General features: G+C 35.9%; 1 protein-coding gene across 16 annotated transcripts in view; it reads right to left on the bottom strand.

Moving 5' to 3' along the window:
• The window catches only part of LOC105224097 (chondroadherin-like protein), a 171,217-nt gene that overhangs the window by 13,194 nt on the left and 131,597 nt on the right, over positions 1-26,426 (bottom strand). For 15 of the 16 annotated variants that reach the window (XM_049458831.1, XM_049458830.1, XM_049458835.1 and 12 more), the window contains one exon: positions 21,555-21,976. The exons of the other annotated variant lie outside the window; for it this stretch is intronic. The gene's annotated coding sequence lies outside the window, so the exon portion shown is untranslated. The remainder of the gene's footprint in view (positions 1-21,554; positions 21,977-26,426) is intronic. 16 annotated transcript variants of the gene reach the window in all.

The following is a 26,426-nucleotide window of genomic DNA, read 5'->3' as shown; positions in this document are numbered from 1 at the left end:
TGCATTCATACAATACGAGTATATTGAGAGAACTCTCTCAAAGAGGACAATGGAGGGAAATTAATACTTTGGATATTGCTGCAAGGCAATTAGACTATTCCTTCTTATTTTTTGATAGCACTTAGATAAAATATTTGAAAATATTTTTTATTTCACAATAATTCTAAATTTCAGTGAAGTGTTAATTGTATGGAGAAGTCCGCGAATATTTTTATTTTCTCTGCAGAGCAAATAAAAAATAATGAACTGCAGCCACCAAGCTCAGTTGATGATACCAAAAACTGTCTGGCTACATGACTAATAAAATGCAGACACACATTCACACTTATGCGCAATATGCAGTCAGTAGACACAAAAACCGGCAAATGAGTGCCACTAACAGAACAGCCACAAAAAACAACAGCAACAATAATATCAAATACAGCTGCCACTGCTGGGGACTAGTAGCGGCTTGTTAGCCAACTCCAACTGCAGTTCAGTGGCAATGACGTTGTCCATAAACCACTCAACTGGCATGGCCAGGCAATATGGCCAAAGTTAGTTGGCAGTAAAGCGCCGAGAGGCATATTAACACAAACGCTCCCAAAAATGCGCGTTTAATGTAGCTAAACACAAATGTTTTCATATGTGTGCGCTTGTGAGTGCTTTTATATGCGTACTAACGGTATGCGCGCACTTAACGGCAAACATTTCCATATATCAAAAAATAGAATAGCATGGAAATAAAAAAACAACATTCCGACAATTCTGACCATTTGAATCATCAGGCAGCCGCAAATAACTTTTAGTTACTCTCCACACGCTTCCTTCAGCCACTTTGCAGGTTGTTTTTTTGGTATCATGTGAGAAAAGCTAAGCAACCTCACAGTCTGCTGCACTCTTCATTGTACCTCAAATGCTTGGTGGCAGAGCCAACTTCTTCTTTTCCTATCCTTTCCACTCACAATCCAGCAACTTTACGACCTGCGCTCGCCTGGAAACCCTACCAAGTGAGCGCTAACCATTTAGAGCTGCTCAAATATTTACTGTGGTTTATACTACGTTTTACTTTTATTGCTTTATTGCAATGTTTTTATTTAATATCGTAAAAAAATGGAAGAATGAAGAAAAACATAAAAAAGTTTCAAGTATTGCCCAAAGGATGAGCATAAGTCAAGTTAAGGTCTAGTCAACGAACTTTACTTTATATTACTTCACTTGCCAATATATGCGCTTGAATACCCATATTTGTTTCTCTTTCAACTAACTCGTTGGTCCCTGTGCGTCATAAAAGTGACACAGAGCAATCAGTTTAATGCCGCTATGGAATTGCTGAAAATTTAAATGTCTTCAGTGCTTCTTGGTTTTAGTATTAGCAATATAGCAATAGCTGTCTGCCGCCAGTTTTGCTATAATTTCAACACAGGGTGGTATTTGCGCTTAGTAAGCGCGAGAGTAATGTAGCTGGAGCAAACCTGCTGGTCGCATAGATCATTTGAAAAGTCTAGATTATAGTGATGTGCGAGACGTAAAGTTTATAGCAATGCTACTTAGATATTATCGTTCGTATAAAATATTAATATTTAATGAGAAAGAATAATAAAAACTAAATATGTATATTAGCATTAAAATGAAATAACATAATAATAAATAATTTAACTACTAATAACTTAGTTAGAAAAGAACAAGAAAAAACGTTAACTTCGGCTGCACCGAAGCTAATTTACCCTTCACAGGTGCATATCTTTTAGTAACTATGTGTTCAGTTTATATGGAAGCTATATGCTATAGTAATCCGATCTGAAAATTTTTTTCGGAGATTACATTGTTGCCTTAGAAAATATTCTATACCGAATTTTGTGAATATATCTTGACAACTTTTTCAAAAAGCAAAAGTTTTCCATACAAGAACTTTTTTCCGATCGTTCAGTTTGTATGCAGATATATGCTATAGTAAGCCGATCTGAACAATTTCTTCGGATGTTACATTTTTCTCATAGGAAATAATCTATACCAAATTTCGTGAATATATCTTAGCAAATGCAAAAGTTTTCCTTACAAGAACTGTTTTCCGATCGTTCAGTTTGTATGGCAGCTATATGATATAGTTAACCGATCTGAACAATTTCTTCGGAGATTACATTATTGCCTTAGGAAATAATCTGTGCCAACTTATGTGAAGATATATTGTCAAATGCAAAAGTTTTACATACAAGAACTTATTCCGATCGTTCAGTTTGTATGGCAGCTGTATGTTATAGTGGTCCGATATCGGCAATTCCAACAAATGAGCAGCTTCTTGAAGAGAAAATGACGTTTGTAAAATTACAGACGTATATATACAGACGGACGGACGGACAGACAGACGGACATGGCTAAATCAACTAGGGTCTCCGACGCTTCCTTCTGGGTGTTACAAACTTCGTGACAAACTTAATATACCCTGTTCAGGGTATAAAAAGAGACTCTGTAATGATGAGCTTAGTTGTTGTTGTTGTTTGGTCCATTCTCCCAAATTCTACTTGGAGAAAAGGTAAGTCTGTCGTCACCGAGTCATCTAATGGTACGTTCATTGTAGACTGTTGTACAAGTTTCTCATCACCCTCTAAGCCCCAGTAAGCACATAAATCCAAAAAGGCAACAAAGACAACATGTTTTTAAAAATATTTTCTAATGAAGCTTATGAACCATTTAGGATAATAGGTTGTTTCATGAGTAGCTTTCGGAACTGAAATTCATCGTGAAAGAGAGCATCTCGTTTTTACTCACCCAGGAAAGTTTCAAGTCCAAGTACACTCTTTAGGATCATAAACCGCCCATCACGATGCAACAAAAAATTACACAGGTTTTCTAGAAATGTTCTTCATGTGACGGTCAATTCAATTTCAGTTGATTTTGGTTCTATTCGATGTTCATCTATATTTATATTATATTGAATAATCAAAATTAAATCAAGTTCTGTGAGAACTATCGCCACTAGAACGCTAAACCCTCAATAACAATACAATTTGATGTGAAAGAAAGACAGAAAAGCAGAATTTCTTCGTAGGAAAATCAACTGTATAATATGATATCAGCAATTTTGTTTGAGCGAAATATTTTGCACTACATTTAGAAAATCTGTAATAACTTTCTCAAGCGGCGAACTCGATTTTGTTCATTCAGAAGTTCCACGAATATTCGAGCTTCGACCTATTTTACATCTTACATCTTTTTTTTACTTAAGCTCTGGCCAATTTTGTTTTTTCCATTGACTTAAAAAGTCCTGAATTATTCATTGCATAATCATAATCCCACAAATACAAAGTGATTCCCCATCTTCCGTCGAAAAACAAAAGTTCGGAAGCTGTTAAAAATAGATTATTATGCTGGAAAAACTATTTCTCTGCCGACACTGTGTAAACAGATCTTGGCATTCTCACTAAATTGTAACAACTTATCAGGCAAAAACTTTCGAAGGCCACCGCAGCACCTTGAATATTACTTTTCTTAGAATACTAAGTGCTTTTTTATTGTTTTTGCATTCTAACATCACTGCAAGTAGTGGCAACTTAACGGCAACTGAAGTGTAGGAGAACAATGTAACTAAGAGGAAGCAAGCATTTTGATATTCTACAAAATACCATTTTTATTTAATGTTATTGCTATTATTTTTGTTGTTATGACACCACTTCATAAGTTGCTTTCATGCTCAAGGTCATCAGTTGGTGCTGGCGAAAAGTGAATTTTGCGCTAAGAAATTCCAGTCATGGGCAATAAAACAACAACAATAACACCACAAATATTTTATAGTTTTATGCTTGAGTTTAAGTGGTAACTTGTATTGTTATTGTACATTTCAGTTTTGTGTATAAAGTGAGAGAGCAAAAGGGAAGTGGTTACATACAGACCATAAATCTTATTTATCGATTTTGGGCAGTAGCGCCGTGAAGTATGCTTTCGAAGAGAGGCGGTGAACCAATTTTGTTTATTTGAGTTAGTTTGAGGATGGTGGAAATTTAGGGAAACTCAAGAAGAAATTTGGGATAGATACATAAATTTGAATCCATAGGCAACGAAAGGTTTCAATTGTGGAGAAAGTTCATGTTGAAAGAGTAGAGAACGATTAGATTAGAGAATCAGAGAGAAAAAGAAGGATAGATAAAAACAAAATTGGTTTGAATACTAACATAATATTGTTTCCAGTGATTTTCGAGCAAACTTGTTTTCAATTTCTGTTGATATGCATATTTATTCCGATCGAAAAGTGGAACTTCCTAGACCTGGAATGTTGATTTTATATAAACAAATTCCAAATACTTGAAAAATTAACCAATATACGAAATAAAAGTCTATCTGAAATCTATCTAAGGTTCAAAATCTGAAGTTTTGAAAAATATCAAAAATTGTTAAAAAATACACAGAATTGATGTGCATTGTTGGCGTTGTATCTAGCAGTCTTGAACTGCTTTTGAACTTCGGCCCACGAATGAATTTTCCACCGAAATTTTTTCAACAACTGAGTGGAGACCGGAGGTGAGAAAGTAAATTGTATAACGGTATATACTACATCTTTTTCTCAAATTAAGCAGTTAAAATCTTCAGTGGAGTCAATGGAAGCCAACGATTTTCCTCCAAAAAAAAAAACAAAAACACAAAAGATTTACGAGTTTGAGTAAACATTGGCTACTTGAGTGCTTGCCTTAGACGTCGCCATGTTGTCCCAAGGCGCTCGGAATGTCCGACATGTGAAGCATAAAATTTGTGCTCAATAAAGTTAACTGCCTTGCCGCAAAACCAAAGAGTGGGAGCGTACATAATACCCAAAACTGGATGAAAAAGGTGGGGGCCAAAAGAGCTATTGAAGTGATAATAAAGGCACACACTCACTAACATATATAAATGTTTATGTAATGCATGTATATATGTATATATCTTTAATTTTGTATATATGTAAGCATGTGTGTGTTTTCAACTTAAGACCGCGCACTTGAATCGAAAAAATGTCACCAAAGCCACAAATACTCACACACATTTTCAACACAAGAGCGTGTGTAGTCGATTGTCTAGCGGCCGAATTCCTTAGAATTTTTCCTCCTCTCGAGAACTTTGTCTTAAAATTTCATTTCACTAGACTGTGCTGTGTAAAAATGCTAGTGACCTTGTCTGCCTTGCGAGCACATGCGCGCCATTCTCTGGCGGCTTTCAAAATAGCTGATTTTCGTTGCATGCCACAACTGTAAACAAGAGCGGAGGCAAAGCCAAATGTATGCATGTGCTTAGCTTGGCGAAAAGTGTCTGCGCCGATGACAACTTAAATTTATGGTAGCTTTAGAAATTTTTGTGTGCACACTAATAAGCGCTGCATATACACACACAATTACATACATATACAAATGTATTAGTTACCCCAAGTACAAGTGTTTGTTTCCAACTGTCAACAAGTTTGCATACGCCACGCGCATATTTGTGGTCTGTGCTGGGAAAACCGCCGACAACAAAAGTTATTGCGCTTGCAAGGCAAAAAAAGACAAAAATTGGCAGTCCTTGAAAATGGGCGCGGGGGCTATGCATAATACCATAATAAGACACCTCGGAAGAGGGCGAATTTGTGAGAAATTAACAAGAAATTCAAGAAAAAGAATATAAGTATTTATAAACGAAAAGTTCTATATTTTCAAGCAAAGTGGTATAAGAAGTTGTAGCCCTGCCACAGAAAACTTGACAGAACTCCAATGCAAACTACTACTTGGGGTCGAAGAGAAACTATTCTTCTCAAAAAATATTTTTTTATTACTCTCCATCTGAGCAAGAAGACTGATGCAATGAAAATATATAGTTTTTGGGACCTTAGGCTGCAATTTGAAAAGAAGGCCTCCACTAGAGCTCCTCCGATACATCTGATTTTAAGAACCTTAAACCGTTACTTTTTTGAAATGCTTTTGGTAAAAATTTACTGCGGTTACGTCATAAAGGAAGAATAGTCCACGATTTGCTTGCAATTACTATGCAAATTTTACATTTTCTTTCGTTATTGACGTTGTATTCCTATCATTCTTTATCTAGTTCAAGAGCCTACTCAGTCTAAAGTCCAATTATGTAGAGTCCTTGGTGCCTTTTTTGGGGCAAGTGTATGGCTACGGAAACTTGTAATTCAAAAAGTAAAATGAAAAATATCGAAACCCCTCTGATGAGATCCAACTTTTCTGAGAAAGACTACTGTCAACTTGTAAAGGGCGTTTGTTAAGCTGAAAATAAAAAGACTTAAAATTTGGTCATGAGTTCGGATAGCAGGAAATTATACAATGTAAAAATAAAGTATAAAAATCATACCCAAGATATAGTTCTCATCAGAAGGTTCTAAGGCCTAGGCTATAGGAAATTTAGTTCATTTTATTAGTTATTTTATTATATGTGGTGACACCTTACTTAAACAACCTGCACAAAATCGCACATTATGAAGTACTTACGTCAAAGAACTGCCAAGAAAATTAATAATATACTGCAAATAAACATCAGATGCTGTGTGTGTAAATTTCATTTCAAACCAGACACATTGGCGCTACCAAAAAGAGCCTGTTTGACAATGAAGCCCACAGCGAAATCGCATATTCAGCTCACTTCAATGTTTTTACACCTTCAAACACACACACAAACACATTCACACGCTGATTTCTATTAAATGCAGCTGCACACTTTTTCTTGTAAAAACCCAATGCTGCCTTGCTGCCTAACTACACCCATGAACATTCATAAAGAAGGCAGCAAGGCAAATGCATTCGCGAATGCTTTCAGCGCCGAAATTTTCCGAATAAAAAGGAAAATAGTAAAAAATGTGATCCTATCAAAAAACAAGAGACTGCAAGCATAGGTAGTAGAAAGCATATAAACCAGAAAGTGTGGAGGTGAAAATGCGAATTGTTTCCAAAAACAAAAAAAGAAAAAAAAAGATTTTCCATCATGATTGCGGCGAAATATCGCGATTTCAAAGCTGTATTGTGCATTATATTTAGTGCACTAGAAAATTTAGTTCCTCACTAAGTGGCACAGTGGGTGAATATGAATCAGCTTACAGAATAAATATTTAATTTGGTTTAAGATGATGTTAAGGGTCTCAAAGTCTCGTAAAACGGTATGTTCGGGCAGTTTGACAAGACGCTGTTGTTCTGCGTTTAAAACATCTGCGTCTTCACAACTGTCTGCTCTATCACTTTGAATATTTTGATTAAAAATTGTCACTTTTGAAATTTTTACCACGACGGCTACTAATAAGATTTAACTCAACTCAACTCGGAAATCTAGTTTATTTTTTTAACTTCTTGAGGAATAATTTAGAGAGAAGAACTGTAATAGTTTTTTCGCAAGTTATTTAAAGAAATGATAGAAAATCGAAAATGTAAGAATTAGTAATTCTGGGGTATTATTTAATTCTAATACTGCTTATTTGTGAGGAGAAAAAATGTGACGTCCATCTCGGAGTTAGTATAACTAATATTGAATCACGAGAGTTATGGTCTAGTGAGTAGAAATAGCTGTAAGTGAAAGATGCCAAGATCTATTCTGGCGGGGAGCACGAGCATGACTAATGCTGAGATCGCATTATTGAATTTATTCAAATAGTGGAGTTTTAAAGAAACCTTTAAAAGGTGAAACATACTTCAAGTAATCATATATAGTACATAGTATCATATATTTTCGGACATATAATAAATACAGGGTAGGCCATTTAAAGTTGACCCATTTGTTATTAAAAAAAAAGAACAAAAGAAAACAATGTTTTTTGTTCATTTCAAAAATAATTTATTTTGGTCCAAGGGGATTTGTTTCAGCTAATACTTAAAAATTAGATCGCGTAAATGGGCACCTTTAGCTTTGACAGCTAAATGCACTCTTTTTTCGACATTTTCCATGACTTTGGCCAATGTTTCGGATGATATGGCGGCTGTTTCACGTCGAATGTTGGCTTTCAGTTGAGCTAAGGTCTTTGGCTTATTAGCGTATACCTTGGATTTCAAATAACCCCACAAATAAAAGTCTGGTGGCGTCAAATCTGGTGATCTCGGTGGCCAGTCAACATCACCATTTTTCGATATTTGCCCATTTGCCAAAATTAAGGCGTCGCGGATAATCAGTTGGGTTTAGTTTTTGTGCCATTTGAATTTTATATGGAAACATCTTCAAATCTTTATGAATTATGCGTCGGAGAGTGGTGCGAGAGATGTCTAATTCCTGAGAGCGGCGATAACTCGATGTCGATGGAGTCTCCTCAATACTGGCTCGTACAGCTTCGATATTTTCATCAGAACGTCTTATGCGTTGTCTGGATGCATGACTGGCATTACTGAGATTACCGGTGTTCACAAATTTTGCGTATAAAGACTTAATTGTGTTCTTAACTGGAGCACTTTTCACTTTATTTTTTTTGCGAAACGCACGTTGAGTTAACACAATTGAAAAGTTATTTTGAATATAAAGCTGAACAATTTCAGCGCGTTCTTTTGGAGTGTACTGTTCCATGGTATAAATTGTCTTCGAATGACGCTTCTAACGCGGTATGACATTAGCCGATTTGTCAGCGCTGTTAAAAGTTACAGCGTTGCCAGATGGGTCAACTTTAAATGCCCTGTAGATTGCTGGGAGTCCAGAAAATTAAGAAATTGTCAAATTAAGATATAAATACAATAATTTACTGGTATGAAAACACAAGAAATGATAATCAATTAAAAACTGATACAAAACACATACATATAACCAATTTCTCATTCATATAAATAAATTGGATAATTTTGTCGTTGTTTTTCATGTAAATGTGTTGTGATAAGAGCAGATATAATGAGTAGCGAAATACTTAACAACCTAATGTATTGTCGTCACCTTCGAATATGTAAAGAACTTTGAAGATTTCATGAAATGTATTTTGCCCGTTTCATATACTATTTGGTCACACTATATTCTGCTTTGGCACAATTTATGCATACCGTTGCGGCACCTACTTGCACTACATACACGCCACCCAGTCTATAGGATAGACAAAGGAGTTTTTTCTGAAGTTGGCGTTGGATTTAAGAGGAAAAGAAATGCTCTTTTAAACACCGACACCGTGTTGTTGCTCTGCTGCTGGGCGAAATGTGCAAAAAAAACGTGTACACACTGGCACATTGCAGTGACTGTTTATTTATGCAAGAAAAACTGCATATCAGCATACAAGCAAATAAACAGATCCAATGCACGTCAAGCGGCAGAGCACAAGCAGTTTATGTAAGCAAGCGACTTAGACATACATATATACTTATATGACTATGTATGTATATACATTTTTCTGTATATACGTACCTAGCATTTAGTTGCTACTCGGCTGCCTAGAAATATACATACGCAAGTGTTGGTTCCACATTCACAGAGCAAACTTACAACACAGAAGAGGCCATTTTTGCAAGACATCAGTTAAGTGCAACTGAAATTTATGCGCGGAATGCAACATTGAAACAACAACATTGGTGGCGAACGACAACAACAACAACCACAAGCATTTGTATAAAAACAACAACAATTCGTTTAAACAACAACCAACGCTATAGCTTGGTATATGGTATTGGTACGATCGGTGATGCCTGGTAAAAAGCAATGGTGGAGCAGTGAGCATTACCTCAGCGGCACAAAAAGCTACTCTCAAACATCTACATAAGTATGTACATATGTCTACGCGTACTTGCAACGTGTGGCAGCATACACTACTGTTGGTGCCAGCTGTGCAGCTTCGCTTCTTGGTGGCTGTTGGTTGGTGCTGGCTTGCGGCAGGCTGTGGACAGCCGTTGTGGTTGTGTCGCTTATGTTTTAAATTTGCTACCTTTTTTTGGAGCACTTTTCGCCTTCGTGCTGATTTCATTTGATATTTACTGCCATTTGCTCCTTTTTGCTGGCAGCAAGATTTTATGCCACAAATGAAAAGTTTTGCAAAGTGTGGAATAAGAAGAAAATGAAAAGGAAAACGCCGTCATATAAGCGCATACAATTACAGGCAAGCATTCTTTCATATACATACGTACATAGATAAGTATGCGCACATTTAGTTTTGGTGCTCGAAGCATTGACGTGGTGCACCGGCAAGCATACACTTACACAGGCTTTGCATATATTATGCATATACACCCATTACAGTTACCCTTTCATTACATTTGCACTCAGTACGGTTCGTTTGCTCTCGCTTTTGCTTTAGCGTGTTGGCATGTTTAAGATTTTATGGAATTTAAAAATTTATAAAACAATTTTTTAATAATAAAATTTTAATTGAAGCGCAAGAATTTAATTACTTTACATTGTGTGTGTACATTTGCTGGAATTCCGAGCTACATTTCTTAGCCAGTGATTCATACACTATGAATATATGTGTAATATTTACATATACATACTTACATAAAGAGGAATTTATGTATATGTATATACGTAAGTATACATACTTATATGCATATGTGTCCTTATGCCAACATTGAGCAGTTGAAAAATTATCTACTTCATAAAAAAATATTTAAAATGAGAGCTAAAAAATTGCTGTGAGCGAAATTTTTTGTTAATGAAATAAAGTGGCAACATGAAAATGGGAATCCTTTCTGCTAGTTGTGTGAATGAATTGTTCCTTTGTAAAAGTAAGTTCTAAATTGAGCGTGAAATTTTACGTACATATTTTCAATTATTTATCAAAAATGATTATATATTATTTTCAATTATTTATAAGCAATATCTACATTCTTATCACATGTTCGCGTCATGGAAGCTAAAAGGAAAGGGATCGTTATACAAAATTAACTATACGATTATGCAACCAGCATATTTATATTAACTCAAATCAATAACGAAGAGTTATGACTATAATTGTTTTAATTAAAATAAGCTACCAGGCGTAACTTCTATTGTTTTCGAAGTTCTCCAGATTTCATGTTTCTTTCCAAAATGTCTTTTCAGCAACTATTTTTATTCCCATAAAAATACCAATGATAACAATGTAAGTATAATGTGCCACAAAGCCGAGTTTATTAGTACTTTTTGTAGCTGACACAAAACACACAGTTCATTGTGAAAAAATTCTAATATTGTCTTAAAACTTCTTTTAGTGAACCATTTTCTCCAAGGGTGGCTAGCATAATAAATATAAATACGCACTAAATGAACCCTACAATAACTGCCTTTCATGAATATAGAAAAATACATGGATAAAACTATATTTTTTTCAAATTGGCGGTGAAGTCAAAGTTACCTTCACCGAAGAGTGTTGAAAGACTTTTCGGTTTTCCATGTCGATCCCAACTGTTAAAGCGTAAAGTGGTTCCAACAGCATGAGGAAATAACTCATAAGCACTTGACACCATTCGGCACCAGGTTTTTATGACTGAATCAAATCCAGAAACATATATTTCATTAAGATATTTAGGAGGTGTTATTTGAGACCGTTAGAATACTTTTGTGAAGGCGCGTCAATGGTCTAAGGTACAACTTATTAGACGCGTTATTGGTGTGCAAAGGACAACTGACCGCTGTGCCAGTCAAAGTTCGAAAACCGAAACCAAAAATTCTGAAAACTTTGCTAACATATATAACTCAAGTATTGGTAATCTTATTCATTTCGTACGATTCCTCATTCAATACAAAATATATTTTTCATTTTGCAATTATTTAATTTATTTTTAGACTCATTAGTACATTTTTTTCTTTTCTACTTTTTTCTCTAAAATAATTGCTTACAATTATTAGTGAAATTAAAATAATTAATTTCCAATTAAAGCTAATTAATAATGCAAAGCTATTTCCATTTTAGAAGCCAAAAAATATACAAAAAATAAATAAATACAATTTAAGATTTAATAAAAATCGGCTTACGTAATTTAACTCCAGCAAAATTTCGCATTTTCACTTTAATATTAATGAGCAGCTGCTAAACTAAACCGTTCACATTAATATCCGCTTTGGCTAAACCAAATAGGCGGTCACGGCTTATCGTTAAATATGAGAATTTGCTATTTAATTAATAGTGAAATCAACAACAAAAGGAGCGCACATGAATTGCAGCTGTTTAAAGCTTTTCATATTTTAGAAACACACAAAAAAAAAGCAGAAATTTAACCAGCGACCACATTTTATGGCGCATGCTGTCTGCCCACGTATGTAGCACTTAGCGATAAATTTATGTTTTCCAATATGCCAACGTTGGAACATATTTGGTATACGAACAACGCAGGCACAGCGTTCAACACATTTAATTTTCATTAACGTTATTTCAATTTCGGTGTTATTGTATAATTTTGGGAAATACTCGAAAAATGCATTACTTCATTATTTCAATTCGTATTTAATTGAAATTGCCATTAATTCAATTGTTCGTGAGCCAGCAGCAAAGCGGGGCGCACACAAACCCATGCTTATGTGCAAGCATAAGCACGTAAGCGAGTGCAAGTGCAACATTGCAGCATGCATTGAATGTTTATACTGTTAGAAGAACGTGCTCATAAGTATATACATACATATGTGCAACATGTAGCAACATATTTGCTTGTTGCACGTTCGCATGCCACTCTATGAGCATGACTTAATGGATGGATGTACTATTTGCTGTATTTATGAATATGTATGTATGTAACTGACAGTACCAATGGCTTGTAGCTTTGATAAGAGTGTGGTAGTTACTTGACAAATTAATGGTGTTTTTGTAAAGTTTAAACGAAAAATATACTATTTCGGGAGCAGACACGAAATTTCGGGATTGTATCAAAATTCTGAATGGATTTTCTATCAACATTATTATTATATTTTGCGAACAAGTATTTAATCCCGACAGGAGTCTCGAAAATATTGAATGTGTCCCGAAATTTTGCGATTGCCATTATGGCTCAACGAAAACTGCTCTAATTATAAAAACATACACAATTCACTTCCTGCGCATTTGGTATAGTTTCGAATGCCTTGTATGGTAGTTAGTATGTGGTAAATATTGTAGGGATTGTGCTGTTGCAAGCGTGCACTAATGCCTTTGTGGCAGAACTAATCATTGCGTTGCATCCACGCTGCCAATTCGTTTGCCTTAATGACAATTAAGTGTGCATGCAAGTGTTTATATTCTATCAGCGCGTAACAAATTGTGACACATTAAATTGTTTCTGACAACTGGCAAGTGAACTACTAATGCAGCGTAGTAAACCATATATGTACATATGTATGTATAGGCAATTACATGCAGCTTGTACGGATGTATGCCGTAGTGAATTATGTAATAATTCGCTGGGTATATTATGCTGATCCCTTGATTTGGAGATATATGAACAAATACTCCATATATTGCGAAGTCTAAGAAGTCTTTTCGTATTTTGTCAATAGATGTCGTTGCAATCGTATATCTCCAGTGCTACCAATTACATCGTGTTTAAGCTTCATTTAACAAAAAAAAGAAATAAATTCCGGGAAGTTGAAAACAAGTTACGGCTGTTCAAAAATTAGTTAAAATAATGAAGAAATTGCTATGTTTTGAAAATTTTGTATAAAAAAGGGAAAAATGCCGCGCAAGCCATCAATTAAATTCGGGCAATATACGGAAATGATGCTGTATCAGTTCGTGTCGCACAACCATGGTTCGCTCCTTCCGTTCTGGAAATTTCGATTTGAATAATGCACCTCGCTTTGGTCGACCTATCGTTGAAAAAGTCGATGAAATTATGGAAAAGATTGACCAGGACCGTCATGGCAGGCAGCCATGACATCGCCAAGGAACTTAATATTCATCATTAAACGGGTTCGAACCATTTAAAAAAGGCTAGCTCCAAAAAAGAAGCTCGATGTATGGGTTAATCATGAATTGTCTGTGATAAATTTATTGAACTGAAGTAACATCTGTGATTCTTTGCTGAAACAAAATGAAATCGAATCATTTCTGAAGCGAGTGGTAACAGCCGACGAAAGGGGATCAAATACGATAATAATGTGCGAAAAAGATCATGGTCCAAGCGTGCTGGAGCTCAACAAATGGTCGCAAAGCCAGGATTGGCGGCTCGAAAAATTATGCTGAGTGTTTGGTGGGATTGGAAAGCAATCATCCACTATGATCTGCTCTAGCCTGGTCGACAACTAATGAGATTGAAGCGAGAAATCGAAAAAAACGGCCAGAACTGATCAACAGAAAAGGTTTCGTCATCCATCATTTGATGACTCGGCAAAAACTAGTGAGTTTTCATGCATCCACCATTTAGCCCAGACCTTGCACCATCGGACTAGCATTTGTTTCGATCAATGCAAAACTCTCTTAATTTAGTAAAGTTGACTGCAAGAGAAGACTGTCAAAATTACTAGTCGCAGTTTTTTGCAGAAAAATGACAAAAAGTGGTCGATCAGAATGGTAAATATAAGGTTTATTAAACTTTGATTAGAAATACGAAAAGACTTTTTCGACTACCCACTATTTTAAGAATGAAAGCATATGGTAAAATTGAATTGAAAGTTAGTTATGCAGTATGGCTTATGTTCTGTTGTATTCTACACTTTTTTGATAGATCGACCAATCGAAAAATGGTTCCGATGAGCGAAAAAGTGGTGGTAGGTGGCTGATTAATCGTTTTCCATAAATGAGGTTAGTGTCTTCGACAAGTTACCATCTTTTGCAGAAATATAAAAGTTCAAGTTCGACATTCTAACTATTCCATTACTGTTGGTTTCTTAACTGGCATCCAAATTCTTGTTTAAAAATAGATATAAAAAATAAATCTTAAGGAAAACGAGGAAATCATCTTCAAAATATAGTGGTAATAAAATATATTTTTTGAATATATTTTTATAACGGGGAATAAACGAATCCTTTCTGCTACTTTCATTACAATATACAACGGTGTGTTTTTAAACGCCTACTTTTGAGTGGTTAATCAACTAGAACAAATAATGACAATATTGACTATGAGTACCTAACTTAGCATAATTATGTCGAACACCTAAAATATTTTAAGAATATTAAAATACATTATATTTCGGCGACTGACTTAATCATTTTGAAAAAAATAGCTGTGTGTAATTTTTTTTGCAACTATTCAGAATTGAGAATGTTTTAATTCAAGTTAAAATTACATTTTGAAGTTATTACCAATCTAAATTACGCAAATTATATAAATCATGTTTCACATCCAATCTCAGTACATTCGTATTAAATTCTAATTCCGAATTTGTTAATTTACCAATGAAATTTGTCAAAAGCTTTGAATCGAAAACACTTCCAAGGACTGTGTAGCTCGTTTATAGTGTAAAGACGGTATAAAAGCAGTGAAAATTTTTGATAATAGTGTAAAGAATTAAGAATTCAATTTCAATTCAAAACATAGAAATTGTTTTCGAAATATTTCATTGTTTGAACTCTTAGTTTGTGGGTTCTTCAAGTACCGTCTTTTAGCGTCATCTTGCATTAATTATATAACGGGTGATTTTTTTGAGGTTAGGATTTTCATGCATTAGTATTTGACAGATCACGTGGGATTTCAGACATGGTGTCAAAGAGAAAGATGCTCAGTATGCTTTGACATTTCATCATGAATAGACTTACTAACGAGCAACGCTTGCAAATCATTGAATTTTATTACCAAAATCAGTGTTCGGTTCGAAATGTGTTTCGCGCGCGTGTTTTGTTCAGCGATGAGGCTCATTTCTGGTTGAATGGCTACGTAAATAAGCAAAATTGCCGCATTTGGGGTGAAGAGCAACCAGAAGCCGTTCAAGAACTGCCCATGCATCCCGAAAAATGCACTGTTTGGTGTGGTTTGTACGCTGGTGGAATCATTGGACCGTATTTTTTCAAAGATGCTGTTGGACGCAACGTTACGGTGAATGGCGATCGCTATCGTTCGATGCTAACAAACTTTTTGTTGCCAAAAATGGAAGAACTGAACTTGGTTGACATGTGGTTTCAACAAGATGGCGCTACATGCCACACAGCTCGCGATTCTATGGCCATTTTGAGGGAAAACTTCGGACAACAATTCATCTCAAGAAATGGACCCGTAAGTTGGCCACCAAGATCATGCGATTTAACGCCTTTAGACTATTTTTTGTGGGGCTACGTCAAGTCTAAAGTCTACAGAAATAAGCCAGCAACTATTCCAGCTTTGGAAGACAACATTTCCGAAGAAATTCGGGCTATTCCGGCCGAAATGCTCGAAAAAGTTGCCCAAAATTGGACTTTCCGAATGGACCACCTAAGACGCAGCCGCGGTCAACATTTATGCGTTTTTTTTTTTATAAAAGTTATCAAGCTCTTAAAAAATCACCCTTTAGTTCAAATGCAAGATTTTATAGTAAAACTATAAAAAAAAACTACAAGTGTTTTTACTTTCAAGAACTAAAAAATAAACTAGGCCCAAGTATTATATAATATCCTAAGTTATCTACCTGTTTCTCATAAACTTCGCACTATTTTCAGTATTTATAATTACTTTCTAATGATTGTCTGTCTCGACATATTTATCAAAAAAATTAAGGAGATATGAAATAGCCTTTCCTAAAATTTTAATTTTCATCGCGACTAGACAGCCTCCAGGCTTCAGAGCAGCTTCACTTTGCCCTCGCCTGCTGGCCATTCAATTGATTGTACCGCACTGCAAAAATTCAAAACTGGAAATGCCGCATTTAAGTGCAATGGTGGCGCTCACTTGACAGCCTCATTGCGGCCGAATATACAAGGTGCGTTCCAAAGTAAACAGGACTTAAAAAAACAGAACAAATGTTTTGTTCGGTAAAATCAATTTATTTAATTCAAAATATTCTCCTTCTTCAATACAGCTTTCTGGACGGTCCAAAAGCATGTCGAACGAGTGTTTTAGCTCGTTGGCCGGTATGGCCGCCAGTATGCCGGTGCAAGCCTTTTGAATGGCCTCTATGTCTGCATAACGCTTTCCTTTCATGAGCAAATGCATTTTTCCGAAAAGTAAGAAGTCGCACGGTGCCATAACAGGTGAATATGGGGAGTGGTTAATGGTTATAACGTGATTTTTATACTCTCGCAACAAAGTTGCTAAAGAGAGTATTATAGTTTTGTTCACATAACGGTTGTTTGTAAGTCCTAAAACTAAAAGAGTCAGATATAGGGTTATATATACCAAAGTGATCAGGGTGACGAGTAGAGTTGAAATCCGGATGTCTGTCTGTCCGTCCGTCCGTGCAAGCTGTAACTTGAGTAAAAATTGAGGTATCATGATGAAACTTGGTACACGTATTTCTTGGCTCCATAAGAAGGTTAAGTTCGAAGATGGGCAAAATCGGCCCACTACCACGCCCACAAAATGGCGGAAACCGAAAACCTATAAAGTGTCATAACTAAGCCATAAATAAAGATATTAAAGTGAAATTTGGCACAAAGGATCACATTAGGGAGGAGCATATTTGGAAGTAATTTTTTTGGAAAAGTGGGCGTGGCCCCGCCCCCTATTAAGTTTTTTGTACATATCTCGGAAACTACTATAGCTATGTCAACCAAACTCTATAGAGTCGTTTTATTCAGGCATTTCCAAATAAAGTTCAAAAATTGTAGAAATAGGATAATAACCACGCCCACCACCCAAACAAAGGTTATGTTGAAAATCACTAAAAGTGCGTTAACCGACTAACAAAAAACGTCAGAAACACTAAATTTTACGGAAGAAATGGCAGAAGGAAGCTGTACCCAGGCTTTTTTTAAAAATTGAAAATGGGCGTGGCGTCGCCCACTTATGGACCAAAAACCATATCTCAGGAACTACTCGACCGATTTCAGTGAAACTCGGTTTATAATATTTTTTTAACACCCTGATGACATGTACGAAATATGGGCGAAATCGGTTCACAACCACGCCTTCTTCCAATATAACGTTATTTTGAAATCCATCTGATGCCTTCTCTGTATAATACGAGTATGTATATACATTAGGAACCAAAATAAAAAAAATATGTAAATGACGGATAATGAAATCTCGATTATCACCTTATCATGCGAGAGTATAAAATGTTCGGTGACACCCGAACTTAGCCCTTCCTTACTTGTTGGTCAAATAATCGGTCACAAGCGTCCTTGGAATGTTGGATTCTGAGCAATTATTGGCTATCAATCAATTTGTGCGGAACAAACCGTCCAACCGTTCAACACTCTGGCGTTTCGTTTCGGGATCATATTGGTTTCGTCACTGGTCACAATAATTTTAAGGAAGTTTTTGTCCTTTTTGACCTCTTTAATGATGTCCTTCGAATGTTGGATTCCGAGCAATTTTTGGTCGTCAGTCAATTTGTGTGGAATAAACCGTGCACATACCTTTCGTAAGACCAAATGTTCGGTCAAAATACGATAAATGGATGTTTTGGAGATGTTCAATTCCATTTTCACGAATTTCAATGATGATTTCGGCTGATTTTAGGTGAATTCACGCACAGTTTCGATGGAATTTCCGGTGATCACGGATTTTGATTTGCCCACATGTTTATCGTCATTTATGTCCTCACATCACTTTGAAAACGTTAAAACCACTCGTGCACTCTCTTACGGGATAGGCAGTCATCGCCATAAACTTGTCTCATCAATTGAAAAGTTTCGGTAAAAGTTTTACCAATTTTTAAACAACATTTAATGCTGGCTCTTTGTTCGAAGCTCATTTTCGCACCCATAACTTTACTTGCAATCAATGAAATGTCATGAAATTCTCACTGGACAATCAATAGCGGAGTCATATAGATACCGCACCAGTCGACATATGTCGAAGGCGCCAGAAGGGGCACTAGATTCAGAATGTCCTGTTTACTTCGGAAAGCACCTTGTAGAATTATATACATACATACATATACTGTTAGGCACTATGGACAAACTAGCGAGGCAGCAGCAAAGCTTCCACTCAGCGCGTACGATTTGCTCATTTAATAGTTAAGTGCATGCAACAGTAAGCATTTCGAACGCGTGACGGAATGAAAAGCAAGTGAATTATAGCGGACGCAACAGAGCGTCGCAGCACGCATACACAAACCCACGCGCGAAATATACATACATTTATATGTTGCAGCAAGTGGCAACATAACGTTGGAATGTACATGCTTGCAACGGCGACTCAACGATGAGCAATTATAATTGTCACGCAATTGTCAAGCGAATGCGCCGGCGGCCGGACGGGCAGGCAGTCAAGCTTAGCTCGTTTACACGCCGTCAGTTGCTTGCCACACAAAGCAGCTGCTGCTGCTATAGCTGCTGTTGCTACATATTGGCTGTTGTTGCAAGCGCAAATTACGCTTGAATATGAAAAGAGGAACGACTACACATACATACATACATACCAGTGTGTGTAAGTATGTGCAATCATGTGGATGCAACAGATGCGCGCAGCTTACTCGTTTGCCTCCTGCTATATTAATTCGTCTACTTTATGTGCGGCTACTCAATGAATGCGTATGCAGACAATTCTTTGGTTGGGCATGTGAGTGCGCAGTTGCTGCATGTCACATTGTTAGCTGCGGAGCAGTTCGAAATCGTGCCTTTCCATGCCCTGCAACTAGTTAAGACAATAAGCAACGTCTAAAGTTGCCTGCATCTCATAATTGGTCGGCATTTGCGCGGCAACAATAAATTAAAATTAAAATTTTATGCTTTGAGTGGATATTCACGCGCTCATAAATTCAATGAGCGCAGTCATTAAAGTGGATACAATTTTATTTTATAGTTTCCTTTGCGTCGACTTTCGATATACTTATGCAAAAGCATATTTTCTCTGATTCTTTCGGGATTTTTTAGTGAATAACAAATTAAGAACAGTGCGCCAAGGGAACTTTGGGCGAGTTATTAAAATTTTCAAAGAAAAATAATAATTTACTAATTAGAGGAAAGGGGAAACATTAATTAGATATTTTCAATAATTTTTTTTTTAATGAAATCTTATGAAAATTCTTTCAATTTATACCTAAAAAAAATTTTAATTTACAAAAACGGCTAAAGTGTCAATTTTATTATAATAAACTAAGTAATCTAAAAGTGAATTCCAATTCAGAACTTTCTTACTGCAATTATTGTACAACTTTATCTTCGATATCCTTTAAGTGATTATAGAGCTGCAACTAGTGAATTCCGTTCCGCCCTTCCGTACTGACTACGTAGTTGTTGTTGTTCTCCCTTGATCTCATGTGAGCAGTGTTACTAATAATCACTTTGTATACATCACATCCAGCTTTTCAGTTATAATTTTTCATATTGTTTAACATCAAAACTAGAATCCAATTATTAAAAACGGTCGGCCTAATTATAAATAATTTTATTCACTGTAATTTTGAACTACTTTAAGAATATTTCAAATACAAATGTATATTCAAAGTTATTTTTTTAATACTACAAAATATCGAGACTGGCAACTCTACGTTTAAGAGAGCAAACTCGTTAAGAGAACAAACTCGTTTCAACTTAAAAAATTCAATTTGGGCAAACATGCACGATAGGAACGGTAGAAGCGCTGGTGAGTTTTAATTTACATTGAAACAGCAAAAATGCTCAAATGAGAACAACAACACGTTACGTTGGCACTACGGAACTCACTGATTGCATCCTAAGTCTTTGTATTCTCCACGTGGATTTTGGAAACCACAGCTATGACAGAAATTTTAAGGATCTAGAAAAGCAACAAAAACAAAACGATAAAGAGAACATATTTAAATCCTCTTCTAAACTATTATAGACTAAGCTACTTCTTTTCTGGGTTAAAGAGCAATATATTTTTTTATTCCACGTTATAAAATAATGTCTTAAACTTCAAATGTAAACAAATATTTATGCCGAGCATCGAAGTTGCAGTTAGAAAATGTGTGATTTAAAACCATCCTGCTACTAACTTAATTTCTCGGAATCTATGTATAAGTAGATAATTTGAGTTAAAGACAGTTTTTGTAAGTGATAAGTAGTTATCCTTTTTATAGAGTTTTTTCTGACCATGCGATTGACATCTTTCATTGAGCAAAACAAACAGTTGCTTTCAAGAAAAGTAATCAATTGCATAACTAGTTCGGCTTACGATACATTTTAGTTGTAATAGAGCTTATAACTATGTATTTCAAATAATTGCTGGACACCACAGATAGAAACCTCAACCTGTTCAACCAAAAGTGGAGGAAAATTTTAAGTTCGTCTTACGTGATCAAATAAATTCTATTCGTCCATCACTTTTGATAAAATTACTGTCTAAATTACAACATCATTAAATGGAGTTTCAATGCAGAGCAAAAGAGTTTTAACAACTTTCCAAACATTTTAATGTATAAAATATTTATTTAGAGATAAAATATTACATATTTATGTAAAGTACCTTTAACCCCTTCCACCACATAAAATATACGATTTTATATGTATGTATATGGCTTAATTTCAATAATTTGCCCTAAATGTAGATAACCGTATTCTATAATTAATAATTTTGAAAGCCAATTAATAATGCAATGCGCAACAAACGCACCACAACACCAGATTTATAAAATTTTTATACTTAACAATTGTTATAAAAATATTATAAACAGTAAAAGCTTTATGATTTTCCTTTTATTTTTGTTTCCCATATTTTTTTCCTTTTTTTGTTTTTATATTTCCCACTTACCTTTTTTACATAAGCCTTAATTTGTCTGTATTTTTATTTGTGGTCTCTCCAATTACGCAATTAATTGTATGCGTGCGTGCATAAGTATGTTTTAACGATTGTTAATTTGATAGGTTTAAACTTTTTATTGGCACTTTGTTTAATGGTCGCCGGTCGTTTGCTACCAAGTGGCGTGCCACAGCTGCACTTATGATGTGGTTACGGGTTTTTGTTACTATTTTGACCGTTATGGATACTATTATTATTGCTTTTGTTATAAAACTTATTACAGCATTTCACTGTTGTTATTGTATTATTATTGGTTTTGTTGTTGTTGTCGTTGCACTTATTTGTTTTACATATGCGACCACAATTTTCAACACGCATATTATCTTTTTTGCAATCTGCTTTATTTTGTTGGAAAAGCTTGGTGTGAATTTAAACTGCAAAGAAAGAGGAAGTAATTGAAGAATGTATAAAAAACTGAATTTATTCTATCTTAATTTAATTTGTTTAAATGCTATAAATGCCAATGAAATTAAAACTAATGAAGTTTTTATCGTGTTAAAGAGAAAGAAATCGAAAAATATGAAGACAAGAAAAGGGATCCAACAGCCTGAATTCGAAGTTCTGTGTTAGCTTCCAGTTCACACGGAGTTCCGAATAAATTACCAGAAGTTTAATAGTCCTCTATAGCGTCTTAAAAAGAGAGCAACAGCCAAAATACGTCAAGAGCATAAATTTTTAGAAAAATTCTTATTTAAACTGTTGTAACCGACCGAAACATAGAAATTACTTTTATTAAAATTTTCTATTAGAAAGTCCGTCCAAAACTCAAGTCTCAAAAGTTCTTAATTAAAGCATGGCGATTTTCAGTAATTTGACTCTCTTAACTTAAACACTTTGCACACTGAGAGAGTCTACAGCTCTGAATTTAAACGCATCAATGGGTTTCAACATCTTATTTTTAAAAAATTCTAAAATGACAACCGCTAGTATATGTTTTATTAGTTTCCCTTGAACTCCCCAGCGACCCTACGGTACATATGTATAACAATGCAAAGGAAATCTAGTTTTTAAAATATGTATGTTATTTGATTAGTCCCTGAGGCTGTAATAAAAATTTCTAACTATGGTAGCCATTTTCTTCATCTTCTTTACTGGCGTAAAAATCGCTTACGCGGCCAGGTCCTTCTCCACCTGGTTTTTCTAACGGAGTAGAGGGTCTTCTCTTTCTCTGCTTCTTCCGTCGGGTACTGCGTCGAATACTTTCAGAGCTGGAGTGTTTTCGTCAATTCGGACGACAAGACCTATCCAACGTAGCCGCTGTATGTATGTACGTCGTTATTGTCGCCGTATTTCTCATAAAGCTCATCGTTCCATCGAATGTGGTATTCGCCGTGGCCAACGCGCAAAGTATCATAAGTCTTTCGCAGAACTTTTAACTCGAAAACTCATAACGTGGACTCATCAGATGTTGTCGTCGTCCATGCCTCGGTACCATATAGTGATTTATAGAGTTTTGTTTTTGTTCGTAGAGGAAGAACTTTACTTCTCAATTGCCTTCTCTGTCCAAAGTAGCACCTGTTGGCAAGAGATTGTTGTTGGTGTTGATGCTGGTTTCAAGATAGACGAAATTATCTACAACTTTGAAGTTATGACTGGCAACAGTGACGTTGTGTGCGTAGCCGCGATTGCGACGACTGTTTGTTTGATGACAGGAGATATTTCGTCTAGTTTACCTCATATATCAAAATCAAAATTCTTTGTAAAGTGGCTTCTAAGGCTTTTTCATATCTATTTAAAATTATAATAATTTTCCATAAATATGTATTATATTTCGTCTACAATTTCGCAGTTCATGAAAAATCCTCGGACTCACAATTCCTTGCTGTTATGTATATGTATGTATATAACATGCACTAAATGGAACCCACTAAAATTTGTAAAGAATTTTTACTTGCTCTACGACGCAAGCCTAACTTAATTTTCACCTTTCATTTCAAGTGTATAATGTTGGATACATACATACATTTGTATGTTTGGCCAATACCGAATAGCATTCCATTCCGCGCAATTTAACTTTTGAATGCTTTAAGCTTACTCTTTCGATTATTTAGTTGCCTTTTAGTAAACCTTTGAAAAGTTATTAAAGTTAGCTAAAGTACCTAAAAGTAAACGTCAAATGAAAAGCATTTGTAGGTCGTAATAGCGCTGTTGTTGTATCGGTGACATATTTTTGCCGGTTAACGGCTTTTTGTTTTTCCATTTTGTTTCGTACGCTGTGGCAGCATCGACAAAGAAAAGTACACTGCGCCCTCGTCAGCAGCAATTCCAACTTTTGCGGTTTACTTTTGTAGCATATTTAAAGGCCCATAGCGACCACAACCATATTGTTGTGTTGACACAGAAAAAGTCAATAATTATTTGGGTCAGCGATGGGTGGTGGCGGTGGTGGTTAACTGGCACTTTTTTATACAGTGTTGTTGTTGCTCTTTGTTCTGGCTTGCGGTTGGCTTGGGAATTGCAATATGCGCTATCAGACCGCCGCCAATATGCTAAGAGGTGAAAATAATCGAGCAAAGTCGCATTTGACCTTTGACACAGCAACAATTTGAGTGAATGACTGACTAAGTGAGTGCCTCAGCAAGTTAAAAAGAGTAAGTCAGTGAGTTGCATACTGCGGAGAGGCAAGTGAATGATTGAGCGAGTGAATTTGACATTTTTGCGTTGACCCATATACCGAGTCAACTGGGTGTGGATGGAGCCCGACGCACAAACATGCAAATGGAGCAATTGAAAGCTTGACGGGTCGTCGTGGCCCAACCCAACGTTCCACTTGGATGGCACTGTAGTGAACTGTGTTGAACTTAATTTTTTATCCACAACACAGGCTGAGTGTTGTATGTATGTATGTATGTGTGAGTGCAATTAATAAGTAACCGCATTTGCAATAACAACAAGCGTTATGTAAATATGTATGTATATATAATGTATGTACATTTGTATGATGAGGAAGCATATCTGTGGCTTGGGAATGTGCAACATTGTAAACGACGTTGTTGCGTTGCGGTTGTGGCGCAGGCTACATGAACAGCAGTAACAGCGGCATCAAATAACAAGACAAGACAACAAATGTGTCACTAACAGTAGTGCAGGACGCAGTGTCACCCAAATGTACCAACAACGAGAACAAAAATAACAACAACTAACAACAACGGCAGTCACTTTAAAGGCAACAAAGTTCAACAATAACAATAACGTTGCGGCAGAAAGCTTAACCAAGCAAACAAGCAACACTTTGACGCAAGTGTCTGAATGCATATACACAGACACATACAAATAGACAGTTAATGTTGCAAGTGTCGCGCTTAAATACGCATTTATGCATGCGCGCAGCCGTCGCCGTTTAAATGGCGAGCAAATAGCGGAACCATAAAAAGCACCAACAAATACAAGCAAACATAGGCACATATATATATACACACGTATACTTATGCAATTTGAAACGTTTTTGCATGGAAAAAACAGTGCGGCAGCATGCCAACGCTCCTTGTGGCAACATTAGTCGAAAATGAACATGCAACGTTAGGCGCAACGGCGTGGCAAGCGCGCCGTTGACGTGTCGCTATGCCCGACGCAAGGGGTAACAGCTAACGGCAGTGTAGCAAACCGCAACGCCTCATGCGGTTGCGGCTGTGGCAAGTGACGGGTGTTTAACGATGCTCAAGCACGCACACACACACCGCTGTTTGCATTGTCACGTCACATCAACTGACGTTTACTTACGTGTATGCGGTTTCGTAGCACTCGCGCGTGTGAGTATGCCCATGCATGCGAGCGTGTACATGTGACGAAAAGCGAGAAAAGCATTGACCGCTCCATTCCATTGCGACAAATGTGCGGCAGTAAATTCACACACGCACACACATATGTACATGCAATTGTTGTTAGAAATGTTAATGGATTTTTCGCACTTAGCACAGTTGCTCAACACAATTGTAAGGTGAGTGGTATTTAGTCGCGTATGAAGAGCTTTCACGCGTGCGAAAGCTTCACTGCTGAAACAAGTGGGTAAGATCGTTTGTTGCTCCTTATTGCTGTTTTTGTTTATGTTCTCTACTTAAAGTAGTTTTATTCTGTGTTTTTTACGTTTCGCAAGTGTATTAAGTTGGTTTAAGATTTTTAAGCGAACACGCTAAATTTTGTAAGACGGACAAATCTCTTATAAGGCGGATAATCGAAGTCATATATTCAGGTAAGCGGGGAATTAAGGTTAATTGGTAGCTCAGGAGGAGGTTATGCTCTCAATTATTAGTAAAGCTTTTCAAAGGTTTTTTTGTGGTTAAGCGATCAGTTCTGCTAGTGAGTTCCTTAAACTTCGCCTCTATATTTGCCTCCTGCACAGTTTCTGCCGCTCCGAACCATACTCAATACTTCTCGTCGGATCATAGGCTCCACTAAGGAAAAGAACTTCAATTGCATTAGTAGTTTTAGAAGTCGGCAGAACTTTTGCATGTTAAAACGTTATTATTATCTACAAGTATGTACATACATATATGCATACACACAATCGTATATATCCTAATATACACATGAAAATTAATCCAAACGCCTGTTTCGATTGACACAAATTCATTTACATATGTATGTGAACACATATATTTGTAAATAGTACTAATATATGATAATAATGCATTCTCATAAGTGTTATTCACAAAATAGTACATAAATAATATTAATAACAATATTATCCATGGCTTTTGGTATTGCACAAAATTCGGAAATATGTTTGTGACACATATCTTATTTTATTCCATCTGAAATATTAGCATTTATTTATTTATTTACTTGTTGTGGATTGCCCATTAGGCTACAATCACTATAATAGCC

The sequence above is a fragment of the Bactrocera dorsalis genome, chromosome 5 (assembly GCF_023373825.1).
Source record: "Bactrocera dorsalis isolate Fly_Bdor chromosome 5, ASM2337382v1, whole genome shotgun sequence".
Taxonomy (NCBI): domain Eukaryota; kingdom Metazoa; phylum Arthropoda; class Insecta; order Diptera; family Tephritidae; genus Bactrocera; species Bactrocera dorsalis.
This window is presented reverse-complemented; position numbering and strand designations above follow the sequence as displayed.